Raw genomic sequence first — 21569 nt, forward strand, 5'->3', positions numbered from 1 at the left:
AGATACCAGTTGAAAAAAATAAAGGGATTCAACCAAAGCCTAGTGGAAATATTGCAAAGCATGCCTTATAACACTTTGAAAACAACTTACACATGCTAAACACCAGATGATCATTGCAACTCATATATCAATTGAAAAGGCAAGATCATACATTGTAAGAGCATTTAATCATGAGATCCAGACATACTATGATTAAAAGGAAATTACTTAGGTACACCAATTGAAAGAAAACACTGTTGGGGACCTTCGGCATCCGAAGGTCCTCAAAAACAGGATTTAACAGTATTTTTGGAAGTATAATGTGTGAGCAGGTACCTTCGAACTCAAGTCGCTATCACGCCAGGAGAAAACCAGGATAATACGAAGGTCTTGACACAACGCCGAAGATGTCAGCAGGAAAGCTTCGGCGTGGTTGCAGAAAATGAAACCGACCTAAAGATGAAAAGGCTATTCAGACCTTGATAGATTACTATAGAATCGTTATCAAATGTAAAGGGCATGAATGTAATTTTGTATGGGCTGTGCCCCGTGCCTATAAATAGGTGAACAGTACCCCCGTACTGTTCACGCTGACTTGGCATTCACTTTTTGCGTCACACTTGTATTGTCATCCCTTTTCGACTAAAGGTACACTTGTAATTCAATAATATTTCCGTTTATGCTTGATAATAATAAATAATCGTTCATATTGTCTTTTATATCCTTTACATTTTCTCCTTCGTCATTGTTTAATGAATTTATGAAGGTACATCCTTCATAACCTTCGTCCGTAAATCATTATATCCTAAGGGAAATAATGCTTCGGAGGACGAAGGACTTTAGCGATTAACGTTTTCTATGTTGCCTTGTTCTTAACTCTTAGCACTTGAGAACAAGTCCCCAACATTGGCGCCCACCTCCGGTGAACTCACTTCCATTTCTTGAGCTTGTCAACACCTTCGTCATGCCGCCGAAGAAGGCTTCAGCAGCAGGGGCTGGCACGCTGCAGCCGCTGGACCCCAATCAAGACGTCCTTTCTCTTAGAGAGGCACGAAGCCAGAAGAGGAAGGCTGCCAGTCCAACACCTCCGGAGGATGATCTGGATCAGGAAATTCAAAATCTGGAAGTCCTTCAGCAGCAGGTTCAACGCAAGAAGGAGAAGATGGCCCGTCTAGCTGATCTTCAGAGACAAATAGATGAAGCTTCCGAAGAGGTTCGTCATCTTGTTCAAGATGATCAAAACCGAAGGCCTCCACGCAGAGAGCTTCACCAGGAAGACTTCCGTAATGAGGATGACTGGTATGACAATTTCCATCATGGAAATTTTGCTTTTGATGATGCTTCTCCTCTCTCAACAGAATTGCAGGCTACACCGTGGCCACAGACCTACAAGCCACCTCAGCTTCCTATATATGACGGTCACTCAGACCCTAAGCAATTCCTAATGAGCTATGAGGCAACTATATCTTCGTACGGTGGCAATACGGCAGTTATGGCAAAATCCTTTGTCATGGCCGTCAGAAGCGTTGCTCAGACTTGGTACTCTTCTCTTCGGCCAGGGACAATCACTTCTTGGCAGAAATTGAAGGATATGCTGATAACTAGCTTTCAAGGGTTTCAGACGAAGCCGGTCACTGCTCAGGCTCTATTCCAGTGTACCCAGGACCATGAAGAGTACCTTCAGGCATATGTCCGAAGGTTTCTACGATTGAGGGCACAGGCGCCAACAGTGCCCAATGAGATTGTCATTGAGGCTATGATCAAGGGGCTTCGGCCAGGGCCGTCAGCACAGTATTTTGCCAGGAAGCCACCACAAACGCTGGAAAAGCTGCTCCAGAAGATGGACGAATACATTCGAGCTGACAATGACTTTCGTCAAAGAAGGGAGGAGGCTTTCAGGTTTTCTGAAATGACCAGGGGCTTCGGAGGAAGGTTTTACCCGAGGCATGTCAGATCAATTCACAATTCTACTCAGAATGATGATAAAGGGAGTCAGCAGCAAAGGCCACAATACTCCTCACAGGCTTCAGGCCAACAACAAAGCTCTTTCCGACCACCAGCCCCAAGAGGCAGAGGCGCCAGGGGCTTCGGAGGAAGATTTGGCGATCAACCGAGAAGAATCTTTTGCTTATTCTGCGGTGAGAACAAAGGCCATACTACCAGGATGTGCCATGTTACTATTCAGAAGCAAAAGGAAATAGCTGAAGCAGCAGCACAACAAGCTCAACCGAAGCAGGTCATGCATACAGCTTCGTATCATTCGCCCTACATCCCAGAATATGTGGGCAATCATCCTGCAGTTTCTGTTGCTTCGGCGAGTTAGCCTCAAGCTTCCTGGCAACAACCTCCACCTCCACCTCCGTTGCAACACGGCCAGCAGCCAGAAGGGAGCCAGCATATTCAACACCAGAGGGACTTCAGAGAGCAGTCCGAAGCTCGTACAGTCAATAGCACTGTGCCAGAGTCAAAGCACATCTATTGACGAATATCCTACCTTAATAGCAATCTTTTTCATTCAGTTTTATTTTTTATAATAAAGGACATTGTTTAGGTTTCGTGTAATTAGTTTCGTTGATTACTACAAAAAACAAATATGTGTTTTCTCCACAGACTTAAATTGATCGAAGTTTAAAGACTTGTGATAATAAGAAGGACCTTCGAACTATCAAAAATTCTTCGAAGCAACAAAAGTCGTTCTAACGAACGCAGAGTAAGTTTGACGAAGTCACAAAAAGCCGCTCCGAAGGGAGCGCAGTGTAAGTTTTTTGCTCCAAAGTCGTTCCTAAGGGAATGCAGAGCTTACAGCGAAAAGTCAACGCTGATACCGCCTAAGTAAAAGGCGAAGAAGCTCCAAAGTCGTTCCTAAGGGAATGCAGAGCTTACAGCGAAAAGTCAACGCTGATTCCGCTGAAGTAAAAGGCGAAGAAGCTCCTAAGGGAGGCTTACAGCGAAAAGTCAACGCTGATTCACAAAAAGATTATGTGTTTTATCGCGCAGATGTGCGTGTACCTTCGAATATCACATTACATGGCATAACATCATCACATCATTTTTTGCATAACATAAGCATCATACATCATGCCGCATGTGACCTTCGGCCTTCGGGAAAACGCTTTGAAAAAGGGGTAAATCATGCCAAGTCACAAGGAGAAACAAAATTGATCTCTGAAGTACAGCTTTGAAGAATGTTTCTGCGAAGCTTGAGCACTTTTCGGAATACTTTGGACATTATTGTGATAAATGGCAATTCTTCTTCACGAAGCATGAAAAGAAGGGAAGGTGTTTTTTCGTCAAAGACTCAAAAACGGTATGTGTAAAGTTTCATGCATCGTAAAGAATTGAGTAACAAAAATAGATATATTACATTTGGGGTTACAAAATGTTACACTATATTACATTTCAGAAGTTTTTTACAAAAATGCTTAATCCTCTCTCAAAACGACTTCTGCAGCCTCATTCAGGAGCCGATTAACGACCTCGTCCATAATATCTTCGGCCATCTTTTTAATTTCGTCGTCCCCCTTCGGCTGAGGGCCCGAAGACGCTTTAGTCAGATCTGAAGCAAAATACGGCTACATTGCTATCACAAATCGCAAACAAATCTTAAAACCTAAGATTACAACACGATAAAAATCATTAGTTAATACCTAATTGACCTTCGGTCTCTGCGCTCTTTTCAGCAGCCTCAGCTACTTCTCTAGCATCGTGAATGCCCTTTTCACTTCTTCGAATAATTTCTCCGGCCATTTCTCGGCCACCATTATCCCAGATATCGGTAAAAAATTTTCCACCAATTATACTAGCTTCGGCCGAGGGATCCCTTGCATCTTCGAAGGACAAAGTAGCTTCGGTTTGTGCTAAAAATTTTACGTGTTCGCAGCCCTTCTTCTCTAAGATGGAGGCAATCCCTCTGGCACCAGAGAAGGCACATATATCTCCTCGGCTATTTAAAATTTCTTCGAAGGCTTCAGCTTCGTGGTCAATCCATTCAATGACACCTTCGGGATTGCCTCTCGAAAAGTTTTCCTCACTTGAAAATGCGCCGACTTTGGCGAAGCTAGCCTTTAACTTCTTAACACAATCTATAGATTTGTTGTAGCATCTCTTTTTGGACGAACGAAGCTCTTCAACAGTCACTTCTAGGTGATCTGCCCATTGATCGCTGAGTTCACGTCTTGTTTCTTCAAGTACGCGTTCTTCCTTGGCTCTGGCCAGTTGTTTCCGAAGGTCTTCAATTTCACGCTTCTGAGCTTCAGCTTGACTTTTAAAAGCAGCTTCGTCTTCCTTTATTTTATTTATCAATGAGTATAATATTTTATCTTTTTCGAGACCTTCGTTCCTCAGTTCAATTACTTCGGAACGAAGGTTGCTCAGGGCTATAGTACATCCTTCGTCCTCAGCATCTTTCTGTGCCCTGAGGGCATTGCTGAGTATCAGGCCCTGCAAAGAGAAATATGTCTGTGTCAATAGGTTTAAACAAACGAAAAATTTTGAGCTCAACGAAAAATACAAGAATTTCATTTCTCGCACCTTTAAGCTATTGTAAGCTAGGCTGTCAGCCAGATCGTTCTTTGACAGCACTGAAAGTCCGTCTTCTAAAGTTGGGAATCCGAAGCTCCTGCTCATCTCCCGACAGACAGAAATTTCCTTGCTGTCGGGGAGACAATACAAGAAGTCTTCTTCTCCACTGCCATTAAATATTAACGCCCCCTTTGGATATTTCAGTTTTTGGGCATAGTGCTGGGCCTCTTGTTCTTCTTTTTCTGATAATTTTTTCCCCGAAGCATGACGGAAAATATAATCACGAATTTTGGGGGATGCTTCGGGGGCAACAACACTGGTTTCTTCAACAAAAGTTGGCTTTGTTATTTTTTCTGCCTCACTTTCCAAGGGTTTTACCTTTGCGGGCTCTGAGGGCCTAGCTTCGGCTTCAATCTCTTGCTCTGGAACTGTAGAACCAGAAATTTCAGTTGCTGTTTCAGGAGTGACAGCAGCCTTCTTCAGAGGTGTGCTTGAAGATTTGATTGTGTCCAGTACATCTAGCACATTAGCCATTCTCTTTCTTTTCGGGGTTACAGCTGGCACTTTTTCATTTTTTGCTGTCCCAATGATCGCTGCAGGACTCAAAACTTCTGATGTTTTGGAGCCCTCAGTTGCTTCCTTTATCTCTTCCATTTTTTCTGTGGATGGCACTTCGGCCTTCTCTTTCGTTTCTGGTAACAAAATCTTTGATTGCTCCAATTTTGTCTTTGTTGGCACTTCGGCCGTTTCTGCGACTTCTGGCAGCAAAGTTGGCTCGGTTGGTTTTTCAGCTTCGGTGGCCGAAGGAGTTTCTCCGGCAAACTCAGGCACCGAAGCTGGTTCAATATAACGCGGTCGATGCGTAAGGACCTTTATTTTCTTCCTTTTCGGTTCTGGCTCGCTAGGAGTAGCTTCAGCTTCTTCTTTTGCAGAGGCTGTGCTTTTTCTCTTCTGCCTTCGAATGGGATAGCAATAGTCAGGGTAGACAAACCCGATGGCATCAAATACTCGATTCAGCCTTTTCTTTTTTCGGCCTCCGAAGGCTGCTGACATTGCAGTGTCTTCGGCCTTCGAATAAGCCCCAAGCAGTTCATCGCTTAAATTTTCAATACTTTTCAACCAGTCATCATCTGGCTCAACGAATTTATCTCCAAATTTAAAAGTATACTTCAACCTGATAAGTCCACCTTCGTCGGTTTCTTTTACGGTTTCTTGTGGCATTTCCCATTTCTCCGCAAGTGGCCATACCCTGAAGGCAATATGCTCTTGAACTAAGTCTCTTGTTCCAATAAAAGAGCACACTGCGCCGAAGGCCCTCTGGCATTCTTCGGCAGCTTCATTCATTTCAACCTTCGGCCTCCGAAGGCCGAAGCTTTGCCATATAGGGCGCATGATTATACCCTTGATATCTTCTCGTATTGTCAGGTCATTCTTCACATAGAACCATTCTGTCATCCAGTCTCCGGGCCATCTCTTCCGAAAGGTTGGCACGGGGCAGCTTGACCCGGACCGAGAAACGAAACTGTAGCAGCCAAAATTGTTGTGATACTGTTCCTTACCCCAAGGTTTTGTTTCATATGATAATTCATGTATATTGCAGAAGCTTTTTGCGTCAGGTTTCAGACCTTGGCTTCTCACGGCCCACACGAAGATATTTAACCTTATAATTGCCTCGGGGGTAAGTTGATGGAGATAGACTTCGAATATTTTCAGTACTTCCACAACGAAGCTGCTCAAAGGGAATCGCAGTCCAGCTTTCAAAAAGCTTCGGTACACTACGACCTCATTCTCTTCAGGGTGTGGGCAAGTTTTTTCCCCTTTGTCGGCCCTCACAATGGACAAATCCTGGAAATACCTCCCTCTCATATTGACAAGATGATTCTCTTTGATAGTTGATTTACCATAAACTGAATGGCTTGGTCGCCATGGACGATCTTCGGAGTCCTCGCCACCACTGTCTGCATCATAGCTGTCACTGTCACCAGTATCTTCGGACAAACCTTCCAGAATCTCCTTGGTAATCTTTTCCGTGTTGGTCTTTGACATCGCTATAAGAAACCCCAAATTTTTCTCTTCGTCGAGGCTCAGCTTCGTCTCAGCAGCAGTCTTCTTATCCTCGGACATCTTCGGAGACACAAAAAAACTATTTTCAAAGCCGAAGCTTCAAAACTAAAAGCTTAGCAAATTGTAGTGCACAAGAGCTAAAAATTGAGTAAGCGGGAGCAGTTGGCCAGAGAGCGTGTCGAATGCGTTTGCGGTATGGCCGTATTTATACGCCAAGTGCGTTGAAAGTTGAAAGACCCCGCTTGTCAGTGAATGTTGCTATTCTAGCAAAGGGAAGGTGTTTTTCGGACCTTCGGCGTAAGGCCTTCGTTCACGTCGCAATCTAAATTCGTTATTTTAAACAAATCAATATTGTGAGGGGCTACTGTTGGGGACCTTTGGCATCCGAAGGTCCTCAAAAACAGGATTTAACAGTATTTTTGGAAGTATAATGTGTGAGCAGGTACCTTCGAACTCAAGTCGCTATCACGCCAGGAGAAAACCAGGATAATACGAAGGTCTTGACACAACGCCGAAGATGTCAGCAGGAAAGCTTCGGCGTGGTTGCAGAAAATGAAACCGACCTAAAGATGAAAAGGCTATTCAGACCTCGATAGATTACTATAGAATCGTTATCAAATGTAAAGGGCATGAATGTAATTTTGTATGGGCTGTGCCCCGTGCCTATAAATAGGTGAACAGTACCCCCGTACTGTTCACGCTGACTTGGCATTCACTTTTTGCGTCACACTTGTATTGTCATCCCTTTTCGACTAAAGGTACACTTGTAATTCAATAATATTTCCGTTTATGCTTGATAATAATAAATAATCGTTCATATTGTCTTTTATATCCTTTACATTTTCTCCTTCGTCATTGTTTAATGAATTTATGAAGGTACATCCTTCATAACCTTCGTCCGTAAATCATTATATCCTAAGGGAAATAATGCTTCGGAGGACGAAGGACTTTAGCGATTAACGTTTTCTATGTTGCCTTGTTCTTAACTCTTAGCACTTGAGAACAAGTCCCCAACAAACACCATATTAAAGCATAAAACACAAGCTATGATACTACCAAAAGAATGGCAAGAACACGATCACAACTTATTAACAATGGAACTTATATAGAATATCACACTTAATTGCATAGTTCCATACTCCACACCCTTGCCTTTTATCTGAATACCATGAGATCCACTCTTCTAGACAGTATCGATGAGAGCACCCGTTGTCACCAATTGAGGGCTCCTTTTGCTCGTTCATGCAACTCCTTCCCTAATATTACCTTGACACAACTCAAGGGGGTCCATTAGAGACACAACAATGATTTCTTGTTTGGTACACATAGAGTACCAAGACAAAGAAATCTTGTGAATATGGACCAAACAATTTTTTTCATGTTTGCACATAGATGTATACTAATTGTTGCATAACATAAAAAAACAAAACAAGATTTATACAAAAAGATTCATGTCAAGTCATATACACCAAGAGAGCTAATCATGGCAGATAGATATATCAAATAAAAAGCTACCAATTGAAATATTCAAGTCATATAACCTATAAAGCATACAACTATGATTAAACAAGCATGATTCTCATATTCAAAAACATGGATTGCAAGAGTACTAATTGAAAGACATACAACACAAGCAATCTTATAAACAAAAATATTACAAAGACAGATAAAGCAAGACAAGCGAACTTAAGAGCATCTAGACCATCCTTTGCAGCTACTCAAAGCAAAAGGTAAATACCAAATGAACTCAATGCTCTTAATATATAGAGTTATCGTCTTTAGAGAGCTGATTGTAGATTCTTATCAAAGTCCTTTGCTTGATTCACCAATAATGATTAAGGACCACTACAACTTATTTAACTCGAGACGGACATGTGATTAGTAGAGCATAATAATTCAACCTTGGGTCAATATTGAACAATGAAACTGATAGCCTAAATATAGAGTTTGAGTTAACCGTCTTAAGTTCTCCCAAGGTCTCCAGTCCATCTCGGGGCACCTGCATGGTCTAGATGGAACGAATTATTACCCATCTCGGGATGGCTCCATAAAGATCATTTAATAGTGCCTTGGGTACCCAAATAGCATTTGTGCTTGTTCTAGGTGATCTCAACTAGGGTCCAGCATAAGTGTATAATTTGGGTCTCCTAAATCAATAAGAATGAGATGAATTTATTGGCTTAGGAACCTTACCTTTTTTACATACCTTATGTAGATGACCTTGCTCACCACACTTGTAGCATAAATGTCGCTCAACCTGACATGACGTTTGTTGTTCGTTCTTTGTCTTTATGAGAGTCATCTTGGGGGATTAACGTCATTGATTCCTCATGAGAGGACATGATGTGATCATGTGTTCCTCCTTGTTACATGTGAAGCATCTCTCACTTCATGCTTAGTGTCCATCTATGGACATGAGGCAATAAAGTGGCCCAACTCCTTGCACTTGGGGCATCTTCTTTTGTGTAATACCTCTGGTGTTACGAGAACTAAAACTTTGGCATGGAATCATATGCACTCACATTACATTGTTTATGATATACCTAGAATGCATTCACTAGGCTAAAATTTCAAAACAAAACTTGTGATGTGATGCTTGTTTGAGGGTATGATCTGGTAAGGGGGTCCTTAAAGGTAGGAGTGAATCTCTCCAAGGACTAGTAGTATGTGCCCTTATGTTTTAAGCATAAAGGAGTGATCTTGCTATGATTGGTAGACATGTTTAAGAAATAATGATTTGGAGAGGTTAAGCACTTGAGAGTACCTGGGGACACCCAAAACCCTAGATTGGAGTCCAAAAACCCAAACTAGTGCCTTATAGGATGATTTCAAATTCTAATCCCTTTTTGCCAAAAGTGTATATATCAAAGTGGTACAGTAACAAAAACTAATCAACTTTTATATTTGGAGATTTTCAAGTTTTATGGACATGTGATTTGGAGTAAAGTGCAAAAGGTTCACATGTGCTTAAGAGTTGAAGTGCTGCAAAATAGTGGTATTGAGCAAAGTTTGGATCCTTTTAGTTTTAAATCCCTGAGAGTTTTGCAATAAGTCACTATGACAAAGTTGTAGGGTTACTATAGTAGTATCAAGTTACATAAGTGCCCTAGCCCTATAACCATATGGAACCTAGTGCAAAACACATCCAAAGTATGGCTATCAGACTAGAAGCTTTACTGAAAACAGAAATTCAGTGAAATTTCCTTAACTTTGAAGCCATTTTGTGCTTAATCCATTGGGCAAATAACCATGATCCTTCTAACAAAGTTGTAGCCCTAACATTAGTGAACAAGTTTCTCACAGGGAGTTGGACCTAATGTTATTAAAAAATTAGAGTAAAATGCCCCTAAAGTCGGGCTGTCAGGCAAATCAATGAGATATTCAGACTAGAACAGTGCACTAAACAAGATCAACATCACCGCACATCATCGTTGATGATCTCACGCCGCGATTCGAGCTCGTACGTGGAGATGTGTGTAGGGCTTGGAGTAGATATTACCAGGGAGTGAAAAGATCGGCGGGGAAGGAACTTGGGCACGAAAGCAACTGATCCGTAGTGCCCACTTGCTCGGCGTCGTGGCTAAGTTACCGCGGTAGTGATCTACCGGCCCCCTTGCAGTGCCACACGTAGTCTAGTTTCACCCCATCATCGTGAGCGTGGTGAGTGGTGAAACAAGTTCTCGAGTCACTATGATACCTGTGTGCCACGGTGCACGCGCTGTCATGAAATATCTCATCGCTGTCGTGGGTGATCTTATCCCAAATTCATGAAGCCGGTGACTAGTCCCTTTAAATTGGAGACTCTCCCTGCTCCGCCTCTCTGTTACGCACCCATCCCACCCTTAGCTAGTCCCTCTCGTCCACCATAGCTCAAGTTCATCAGATTTCCCTGAAATCGGTCACCATCATCGCCGTGAGAAGCCTCACCATGGACAGGCCATCTTCGGTTAGTTCCCACCTACCTAGTCCCCGTTTGGATTTCCTTTAATCATATAGTTTCTCACGGTACCGGTCGATTGAATGCTACCACAGTACAATGCCGAGAACACCGCATCGCCGTCACAGAATGCCACCGAGGATGCCCTTCACGTCAACCGACTCTTCCATGCTTCTTCCGTATAAATTCGTGCAAGCACCATAACCCTGGTGAGCCACTAGTACTTTCCAAGTCGATTGATTGAACTCTACCACATTGTTTAGCTTGGAACAAGCTCACCGGAGCTCTAGTTCCGCCATCGTCGCGGACAAACACGAACTAGGGACCGACCAGTCAAATTTCCCCTGGGGGTATGCTTGGGTGGCCTCAGGGAGGGTGTCCATGTATTCGCTACCACCAGAACTGGTCGCCGGGGGTGAGTCCAAGCGACTCTGACTAGGTGCTCGACCGATGCTCGGTTGGGGACCTAGAGATGTAAAGACTAGAGAAGGGAAGGGCTTATGTGAAGTTGTTAGCGACTCTATGGAATAGTGTCGTGGACTCTTAACCAATTATTTGAATGGCTAGGGACCTTTGAGCAAAGTCACGGGCACAGGTGCGGGCGCGCATGCTTCTGCTGTCCATGGGTCGGCTCGGGCTGGATTCCGCGCAGCCCTATTCATCATTTTCCTTTTTCTTTTTACTGATAGCTTATGAAATCCATTAAAAATAGTAGAAAAATAGTAAAATCATGAGACCAATTTTACTAGACTCCTAAAATCAGATAGTATTTAACAAAATAATTCCAAGATTTTTATTGCAAACAATGAATTATATAGCAATTAAAGGTGCTTATGCAGAGCCTATTAGAATTTTAGAAATAGTTTAGTAGTTTCAAAAATAATGAAAACTTTTGGGTAGACTTGTTTGACTACCCAAAATTTGAATTTGTTTGGACACTGTTTGACTAGGGAATCAATAATAGTCCAAAGAATTAAGTCTTTTAATACCAATTGAGTTTAGGGGTAGTTTTGAAAGTGAAATTGAAAATAATAAACTTTCTATAACTTGGTAGCCCAAGAAGATTAGTTAAGTTAATATTAAAAGATTATCTAGCTAGTTAACTCTTGTTGGTCACTTGTTCTCAAAATCTATGAATCAAGAACAAGGCAACATAAATGTTAATGGTTAAAGACCTTCGTCCTTCTTTCTATTATCTCCCTTAGGATATAATGATCTTCGGATGAAGGTCATGAAGAACATACCTTCTTCATTGCAATATATAGAGACATAATAATGATCGTATGAAACCTAGAGAAAGTATGAATAATGATTTTAGATCATTAGATTATTCATATTATCATTATATATCTATAAACAAACATCAATGATATTAAATTACATATGTACCTTTGGCTTGAGAGAAGGTAAAAATCCAAGAGTGACATGCAAGTGATTACAAGTCAGCTTGAACAGTACGGTGTTACTGTTCATCTATTTATAGGCACAGGACGCAGCCTGGGCAAAATTACATTCATGTCCCTGACATTTACTATTAGCCAAAAGGTAAGCTATCGAGGACTAAACAGTCTTTTCTCCTTTAGGTCGGTTTCATTCTCCATCACCGTCCTTGTGCTAAGCCGAAGCTTCTTCATCCACAACTTCGGAACTGGTTCATCCTTCTTCTAGATCGTGCCTTTCATACCATGTACACCTTCATCTCAAAGCCAAAGCTTCCTGTGACTATTTTATACTGGAAAACATGTTAGTCGTGTTTTTAGGACATTCGGAAGACGAAGGCCCCAACAGTAGCCCCTCGTAGTATTAATTTGTTCTTGTATCTAACAAATTCAGACTGCGACGTGAACGAAGGCCTTTAGCCGAAGGTCCGAAAAACACCTTCCCTTCGCTAGAATAGCGAAAGTCAATGAAAAATGGGGCTCGCCAAGTTGCAATGCACTAGGCATATAAATAGAAACCCACAGCGGCAATCATTTGTTGCGCCATTTCAGTTGCTTGTGCTATTTTCTCAAATTTTAATTCTCTTGCTATCAACTCTCGCTTGGTTTGAGAGCTTCGTGATATACACAAGTGCTTGTTGAATGTCTGAAGAGAAGAAAATGTCTGAGGAGAAGAAGGTTGTGGACCCTGCTCTTGCTGGGTTTTACGAAGTTATGGAAAAAACAAACACAGAGAAGATCACAAACAAAATAATGGCAGATTTGTCTGAAGATTCCGAAGATCGACACTGGCGGCCAAACCATATCATCTTCGAAAAATTGTCCATTAAACAGAGTCAGATTGATGCCATGACAGGAAGATACTTTCGTGACATGTCTATTGTGAGGGTTGGAGGGGACAACACCACCCCTGCACCTGAAGAAAATGAGGTTGTTGTCTACAGAAGCTTTATGAAAGCGGGTCTTTGATTCCCCTTGAGCAGATTTTTGGTTGAAGTTTTGAAGACATTTGAAATCTTCCTTCATCAAATCAGTCCCAAAGCTATAATTAGAATGGGTATTTATGTTTGGACCGTGAGGAGCCAAGGACTAGAGCCGAGCGCGAAATGCTTCTGCAACATGCATGAACTACTATACGAGACGAAGGCCACTGGTAAAGAGCAATATCACAACAACTTCGGTTGTTATGGCTTCATTCCTCGCTCCGATGTGAGTTATCCCGTTCCAACCTTTCGAAAAAGGTGGCTTGGAGCCTGGATGGATGAATGGTTTTATGTCAAGAATAATCTGATTAAAAGGGAAGACATTAAGGGGATTATTCAACGCCCCATCTGGTCTCGCTTCGGCCTTCGAAGGCCGACCACTGCGCTTGAAAATGATACCGAAGCATGTCAGAAGGCTTTCAACAATGTTTGCGCCTTCATTGGTACGAGAGACCTGGTTCAAGAGCACATAGCCTACAGGGTATGGCCACTTGTGGATAAGTGGGACATGTCGAATAAGACTGCTGCCGGGTCCAGTCAAGGTGGCTTGGTTTACTTGAAATACACCTTCAGGTATAGAGACCGGTTTAACGAACCAAACGACGAGTGGCTGAAATGTATTGAGGCTACTAGCGACGAGTTACTTGGGGCATACACTAGAGCCGAAGATGATGCTCTGACCTCAGCCTTCGGAGGTCGAGGCAAGAAAAGGTTGAACAGAGTTTTTGACGTTATGGGCTTCGTGTATCCAGACTACACTTACCCCTCGCGAATGCAGGGGAAGAAAAGGAAAACTAGCGCCTCGGCCATTTCAGCTGCGCCGAAGGGCAAGAAAATTAAGGTCTTGACCCATCGACCAAGATACATTGAAACGGCCATATTGCCGAAGTTTGGTGAAGGAACATCTTCCACTTCCGGGACAGAACAAGCTGCTCCTGCCAGACTTAGTGCCAAAGAATCGACTAAAGTGCCGAAGGTGCCTATAGCCGAGCTAGCCGAAGCCAAAGAAGAGGCGGCCAAAAAGCTAGAGCTTGAAAAAGTAATAGTGCCACCAGAAATCTTGAGCCCACCGCCAGAATTAGAATTGCCGAAGGTTACAAAGGCTCCCGCCACAACTCCTAAGAGGAGGAGAATGGCTAGCGTGCTAGACGCTGTCATGGAAACAACAAGGGCATTGACTCCTGCTCCTGCAAATAAGGTTGCCGAAGCTGTTACGGCTCGTGCTGAAACCGAAGCTGGGCCCTCAGTACCCATGGAAGCAGAGCCTGCCGCGACTGAGCAGAGAGCTGAACAAGAATTTCCAGATACTAGTATAGCTATAGAGAAGGATGTAGCCAAAAAAGCTAAATCTCCTGCTCCCAAAGCACCGTCCGAGAATCTCGACTTTATTGTTCGACATGCTTTGGGAAAAAGACTATCTGAAAAAGAAATTACGGAAGCCAAACACTATGCCCGGGAACTGAAATACCCGAAGGGGGCCTTAGTGTTCAACGACATGGACGAAGATGATTTCCTATACTGTCTTCCGGACAACAAAGAAATATCCGTCTGCCAGGAGATGGCCAAAAATATGGGATTTCTGAAGCTTGAAGATGGTCTCTCCGCCATGTCAAAAGATGACCTTGCAGACAGCCTTGCATACTACAGTCTGAAGGTACGAAAGTGATGAACTTAAAAATAGATTATCTTATCTTGTATTCTTGTGTTAATTCTATCTTCTTGCAGGGCTTAATTCTCAGCAACGCTTTGAGGGCACAAAAGAACGCTCAAGATGAAAGCTGCGTGATAGCCCTTGGTAATCTTCGATCAGAAGTTATCAAGCTAAGAAATGAAGCCTTGGAGAAGGATAAAGTTCTACTTTCATTTGTAGATAAAGTGAAGAAATATGAAGCGAAATTTAACAATGAATCCAAAGCTCATAAAGCTGAAGTTGAAGACCTTCGGAAAAAACTTGCCGAAGCTAACGAAAATTTTGCGCTTGCAAAAGCTAGTCAAGAAATAAGTGAATGGTCGAACACTAGGCTAGAGAAAAATGTTGGGGAGCTTCACGAATCCAATGAAAGGTGCTTCGAGAAGTCCTTGGATTGCGTAAGAAAATTAAAAAACAGCTTTGCCAAAGTAGGTGCTTATTCTTCCGAAGAGAAATTTATTCGAGGCGACCCCGAAGGTCTTATTGATTGGATAAGCAGGGAAGCCGAAGCTTTTGAAGAGATCCTGAGCGACCGCGGGCATATCTATGCTTTTACTGGCGCTCGAGGTATTGCGGCAATTCTGGAGAAGGCTGGTTGCGACCACGTTAAAGCTGTGGCCCAGACTGAAACCGCCTTCTCCACTGACGACATGAGAGACCCTTTGGCCGAAGCTACTTTGGTGTGTGGAAAGTTTTACTCCGATGTTTGGTTGAACAGTGGCCGAGAATTGGCCAACAAAATCATAAAGAAAAATGAAAAAGACACCCATGATGCCCGAGAAGAAGCTAGGCGAGCCAAAAAAGTTGCTGAGCGTGCAAGGCGTATAGGTATTGTTTTTGAATTTTTAGCTTTGGCGTTTATTTTCTGGCTTCGAACTAACAGTTTGCATATTATAGTTGAACTGTCACCGCTGCCTGAGCCATACAATCCCCTAGCCGATCCGGTCATGAAAGAAGCACTAGATATAATGAGTGTTGCTAACTCTATCGTTGACGAAGTCATCGACAGGCTGCTAAACGAAGCCACCGAGAAAATACTTAAGGAGGATTAGACTTTTATTGTAATGATACTATGTAACATTTTGTGTATGGAACAATTAATCATACATGTAAATTATTGTAATATATTTCTTAACGATGCATGAAATTTACGCACATACCGTTTTTGAGCCTTCGGCGAAAAAACACCTTCCCTTCTTTTCATGCTTCGTAAAGAAAGAAGCCCCTTTTTATGTTGAATCTATTGTGATGAAATTGTGTTTTCCGAAGGTTTGCTTTGTGCCTCAGCACATTTTCATTCAACGAAGTATTGCCGAAGATCTGCTTCGTATCCAATCTTTTTGCCGTTGATGCGATATGATGTATGATGTAATGTTATGCGGAATGATGCGATGATAAGATGCAATATGATGGTGATGCCAAACATGCACACACGCGCCCACACTGGAACACACAAGACTCTGCATCCCCTTAGGGACATCTTTGGAGTCTTTAAGCTCTGCATCCCCTTAGGAACGATTTTGAAGCTTCTTCACCTTATATTTCGGTGGTATTTAAGCTCTGCATCCCCTTAGGAATGACTTTGGGGCTTCTTCACCTTCTATTTTGGTGGTATTTAAGCTATGCATCCCCTTAGGAACGACTTTGGAGCTTCTTCACCTTCTATTTCGGTGGTATTTTGGCTCTGCATTCCATTAGGAACGACTTTTGAGCTTTGGAACTTACTCTGCGCTCTCTTAGGAATGACTTTCGTAGCTTCGAAACATACTCTACGCTCCCTTAGGAACGACTTTTGTAGCTTCGAAACTTGCTCGTCGCTCCCTTAGGAACGACTTTTTGTAGCTTCAGAAGTCTGTTAGGAAGAAGCATTTTACTTAATGGCACGAGCACAGTTATTTCATGAGACCAAAATTAAGTCCTTCGTGACTTGTTTTTTTCATACAAGAAAAATAATATGACAGGAAAGAAAAAGATACATCAGGGGTGGGATATTCTTTTAATAGACATGCTTGGATTCAGGCACAGTGCTGTTGACTGTGCGAGCTTCGGACCCCTCCCGAAAATCACGTTGCTGCTATGCATGTTGGTGCCCTTCTGGCTGCTGGCTTCAGGTCTGGGTAGGTGGTAATGGTGGTGTTAATGGGAGCTGGGCCAAGGAAGCTTGAGAGTGACTTGCCGAAGCGACAGAAGCTGCAGGTTGTTGATTACCTACGTATTCTGGTACATAGGGAGAGTAGCATGAAGCAGTATGTAGGACCTGCTTCAGCTGATTCTCTCGCGCCTCAGCTTCGACAATCTCCTTTTGCTTCTGACTTGTGACTTGGCATGTTCTTGTGGTGTGGCCCTTGTATTCACCAAAGGATAAGCAATATAGCCTTCTTGGCTGATCCCCGTATCTTCCTCCGAAGCCCCTGCCGCCTTTGCCCCTTGGGACTGGTGGCCTGAAAGAGCTTTGTTGTTGCCCTGAAGATTGGGAGCTGTGTTGTGGCCTTTGAGGCTGGCTTCCTCTGTCATCACTTAGGTTGGAATTGTGGATTGATCTGACGTGCCTGTGTTGGATTCTTCCTCCAAAGCCCCTGGTCATCTCAGAAAACTTGTATGCTTCTTCCCTTCTCTGGTGGAAATCATTATCAGCCCAGATGCATTCATCCATCTTCTGAAGAAGCTTCTCCAGGGTTTGCGGGGGTTTCCTGGCAAAATATTGAGCCGTAGGTCCTGGCCGGCCCTTTGATCATGGCCTCAATGACAATTTCATTAGGCACTATAGGCGCTTGTGCTTTCAGACGCAGGAACCTTTAGACATACGCCTGAAGGTACTCCTCATGGTCTTGCGTGCACTGGAACAGAGCCTGAGCAGTGACTGGCTTCGTCTGAAATCCTTGGAAGCTGGTGATTAGCATATCCTTAAGTTTCTGCCATGATGTGATTATCCCTGACCAGAGAGAAGAGTACCAAGTTTGTGCAACACTTTTGACTACCATGACGAAGGATTTCGCCATAACTGCAGTGTTGCCCCCATATGAAGATATGGTTGCCTCGTAGCTCATTAGGAACTGCTTCGGGTTTGAGTGCCCATCATACATAGAAAGTTGGGGTGGCTTTTATGACGGGGGCCATGGGGTAGCCTGCAATTCTGCTGCTAGAGGAGAAGCATCATCAAAAGTAAAATTGTCATGATGGAAATCATCATACCATTCATCATCGTTGTACGAATTGTCTTGACGAAGCTCTCTGTGTTGAGGCCTTCGGTCTTGGTCATCTTGGGTGAGATGACGCATTTCCTCAGCAGCCTCATCAATCTTCCTCTTAAGATTGGAGAGACAAAGCATCTTTTCTTTCTTCTTTTGGACCTATTGATGAATGGCTTCAAGGTCCCTGATTTCTTGGTCCAACTCCTCCTCCTGAGGTGTTGGACTAGTAGCCTTCCTTTTCTGGCTCCTGGCTTCGCGAAATGTATCTTGATTAACGTCCAGTGGCTACAATGCAGGCCCTGGCCTGATGACTTCTTCGGCGGCATGACGAAGATCAGAGCTTGCCGAAGGTGGTCAAGTGAGTTCACCTGAGGTGGGCGCCAATGTTGGTCACTTGTTCTCAAAAGGTATCAATCAAGAACAAGGCAACACAAATGTTAATGGTTAAAGACCTTCGTCCTTCTTTTCATTATCTCCCTTAGGATATAATGTTCTTCGGACGAAGGTCATGAAGAACATACCTTCTTCATTGCAATATATAGAAACATAATCATGATTGCATGAAACATAGAGAAACTATGAATAATCATTTTAGATCATTAGATTATTCATATTATCATTATATATCTATAAACAAACATCAATGATATTAAATTACATATGTACCTTCGGCTTGACAGAAGGTAAAAATCCAAGAGTGACGCGCAAGTGATTACAAGTCAGCCTGAACAGTATGGTGTTACTGTTCATCTATTTATAGGCACAGGACGTAGCCTGGGCAAAATTACATTCATGTCCCTGACATTTACTATTAGCCAAAAGGTAAGATGTCGAGGACTAAACAGTCTTTTCTCCTTTAGGTCGGTTTCATTCTCCATCACCGTCCTTGTGCTAAGCCGAAGCTTCTTCATCCACAACTTCAGAACTGGTTCATCCTTCTTCCAGATCGTGCCTTTCATACCATGTACACCTTCATCTCAAAGCCGAAGCTTCATGTGACTATATTATACAGGAAAGCATGTTAGTCGTGTTTTTGAGGACCTTCGGAAGATGAAGGCCCCCAACAACTCTTATGGCTAATAAACTCCATGAAGGAAAGTTGTATTCAAGCAAATGTTTTCTAATTCTTGTTTATAAGCATGCATATACATGGCACAACATAAGCATTCATATATGTATTACTGTGTATAGAACACGAAGAAGAGTCTATAATAGAAGAAGAATCACTCGGTGAGGTCGCCATGGGTGGAAGGAAGCTAGAGGGTTTTTTCTGAGTTTGTAGGCGATGAATAGTGGAAATGTGGCCGATGAGTAGTTAAATAGATTAAAATCGAGAAGTGGATCGACATTTACGTGAACTTTGAGGAGCAAAGAGGCGTTCAAAGTCGTCGCTCCATGTTCGGCGAGCATAATTGTCGTTTCAATTCTACAGAGACAGTTGAAAATACATGACTGTTCAAATAGAAAGTGGTTTCCACTGGCGGCTGAGTTAATAGAGCCACCAGTGGAAAGAACATTTCCACTGTCGGTTCCTTAAGCCAACCGCTAGTGTTAATATAATGTTTTTACTGGTGGTTTCTTTTAGAGAACTGCTAGTGGAAATATGTTTCCAGTGGCGGTTTCTTAAGCAACCCGCATGTGAACTTTGTATTATAAATACTCCTTTCTCCCCCTACAGGAACTGTGTATCTCGCAGCCAACTTACATTGGAGGCGGTTTTGGAGGTCTAGATTACACAAAATACAAGGGGGAGGTTTTGATCTTCATTTTTTTGTGGAAGGTTGCTAAGAAAGGTTGGTTTTATATTTCTTTGTCAATTTTTGTTCATATTATTTCTCATTTTAGCCAAATTTTGGATCTAGGCTTTTACCATGTGAGAGAGAAGAGTGTAGCCATGTTTTGTATCTAGGGTTTCACCATGTTGGGGATAGAGGGAGAAATGTTTGGTAATTACAGATTATTTTTATTTGTTGTTATGAGGTTGGTTTAATTATGTTTGAATTGCCAATTATTGTTAGAGATATGTTAAATGGGTATTAAGTTTAGTTGTTATGAGGTTGGTTTAATTATGTTTGAATAGCCAATTATTGTTAGAGATATGTTAATGGGTATTAAGATTTTTTGTTTATTAGTTACTAGGAAAGTTTGGCTTATGTTTCTCTTGCCAACTTTCATTGGAATGCCTTCATGATATATTTAGTTGTTATAAAATGTTATTTTATTTCTCTTACGAATTTGTGTTCTTGTGTGTTTTTATAACTTTTTTACATGTAATGATAGAGAGGACATCCTGGATGTATAACTTGTTGGGGGCCTTCCTCTCCCGAAGGACATCAAAAACGTGACTGACCATATGTTTTCAGTATGACATGGATTATTACAGGGGGGCTTTGGCTTCGGGATCAAGGTCTTCTCTCGTGATAGGGTGAAGATATAACCCGAAGGTGACAAGAATGGACGATGGAGCTATAGTCGAAGAGCTTCGGCTTGACGTGATGACGAAGACCAAGTATGATGAGGACCAAAAAGGGACAAAGACTCTCCAATCCCTAATGATTCGTGTTATGGTTATAAATGAATGTCAAGGGAATAAAAGTACTTTTATTTGGGCTGCGTCCCGTGCCTATAAATAGATGAACAGTAGCACCGTACTATTCACGCGGTATGGTAATCATTCTCTCGCATCTTCACCTTCGAGCAAGCCGAAGGTATCATTGTAATGTTAATATTGTTAATATTCATACATGTTTTATGAAATACAAATGTGCATGAATTAATGAGATGCGATCACTGTCTTTAATCATTTCACATTCCAATTCACATATAAAATGATGAAGGTATGTCCTTCTTGGCCTTCGTCTGATGAACATTATATCCATGTGGAGATAATGCTTCGGAAGACGAAGGTCAGTAAAAATTAACGATTGTTTTGCCTTGTTCTTGATCCACAGCATTTGAGAACAAGTGGAGAACATTGGCACCCACCTCCAGTGAACTCAAATGACCACCTTCGGCAAGCATTCACCTTCATCATGCCGCCGAAGAAGACAACAGTGCCATGGTCTGCCCTGCAGCCACTAGACACAAATCAGGAGACACTCGCCCTGCAAGAAGCTAGAAGCCAAAAGAGAAAGGCTACCAGCCCAACACCTCAGGAAGAGGAGTTGGATCAAGAGACCAGGGACTTGGAGGCCATTCATCAGCAAGTACAAAGGAAGAGAGAAAAGATGCTTCGACTAGCCAATCTTCAGAAGAAGATCGACGTAGCTGCCGAGGAAATATGTCACCTTACTCAGGATGACCAAGACCGAAGGCCCCAACAAAGAGAGCTTCGTCAGGAAAGCCTAGTCAATGAGGATGAATGGTACGATGATTTTCATCATGGCAACTTTGCTTTTGATGACACTTCTCTAGCAGCAGAGTTGCAGGCTACCCTGTGGCCATCATCTTACAAGCCACCTAGCTCCCTATGTATGATGGACATTCAGATCTGAAACAATTTCTGATGAGCTACCAAGCAACCATATCCTCATATGGGGGCAACACTATTGTTATGGCGAAGTCCTTCGTCATGGCAGTCAAAAGTGTGGCTCAAACATGGTATTCTTCTCTTCGGCCAGGAACAATCACTTCGTGGCAGAAGCTGAAGGATATGGTAGTCACGAGCTTCCAAGGTTTCTAGACGAAGCCAGTAACTGCCCAAGCACTATTCCAATGCACGCAAGACCATGAGGAGTACTTGCAGGCGTATGTCTGAAGGTTCTT

This window comes from Zea mays, chromosome 2 (assembly GCF_902167145.1).
Source record: "Zea mays cultivar B73 chromosome 2, Zm-B73-REFERENCE-NAM-5.0, whole genome shotgun sequence".
NCBI lineage: Eukaryota > Viridiplantae > Streptophyta > Magnoliopsida > Poales > Poaceae > Zea > Zea mays.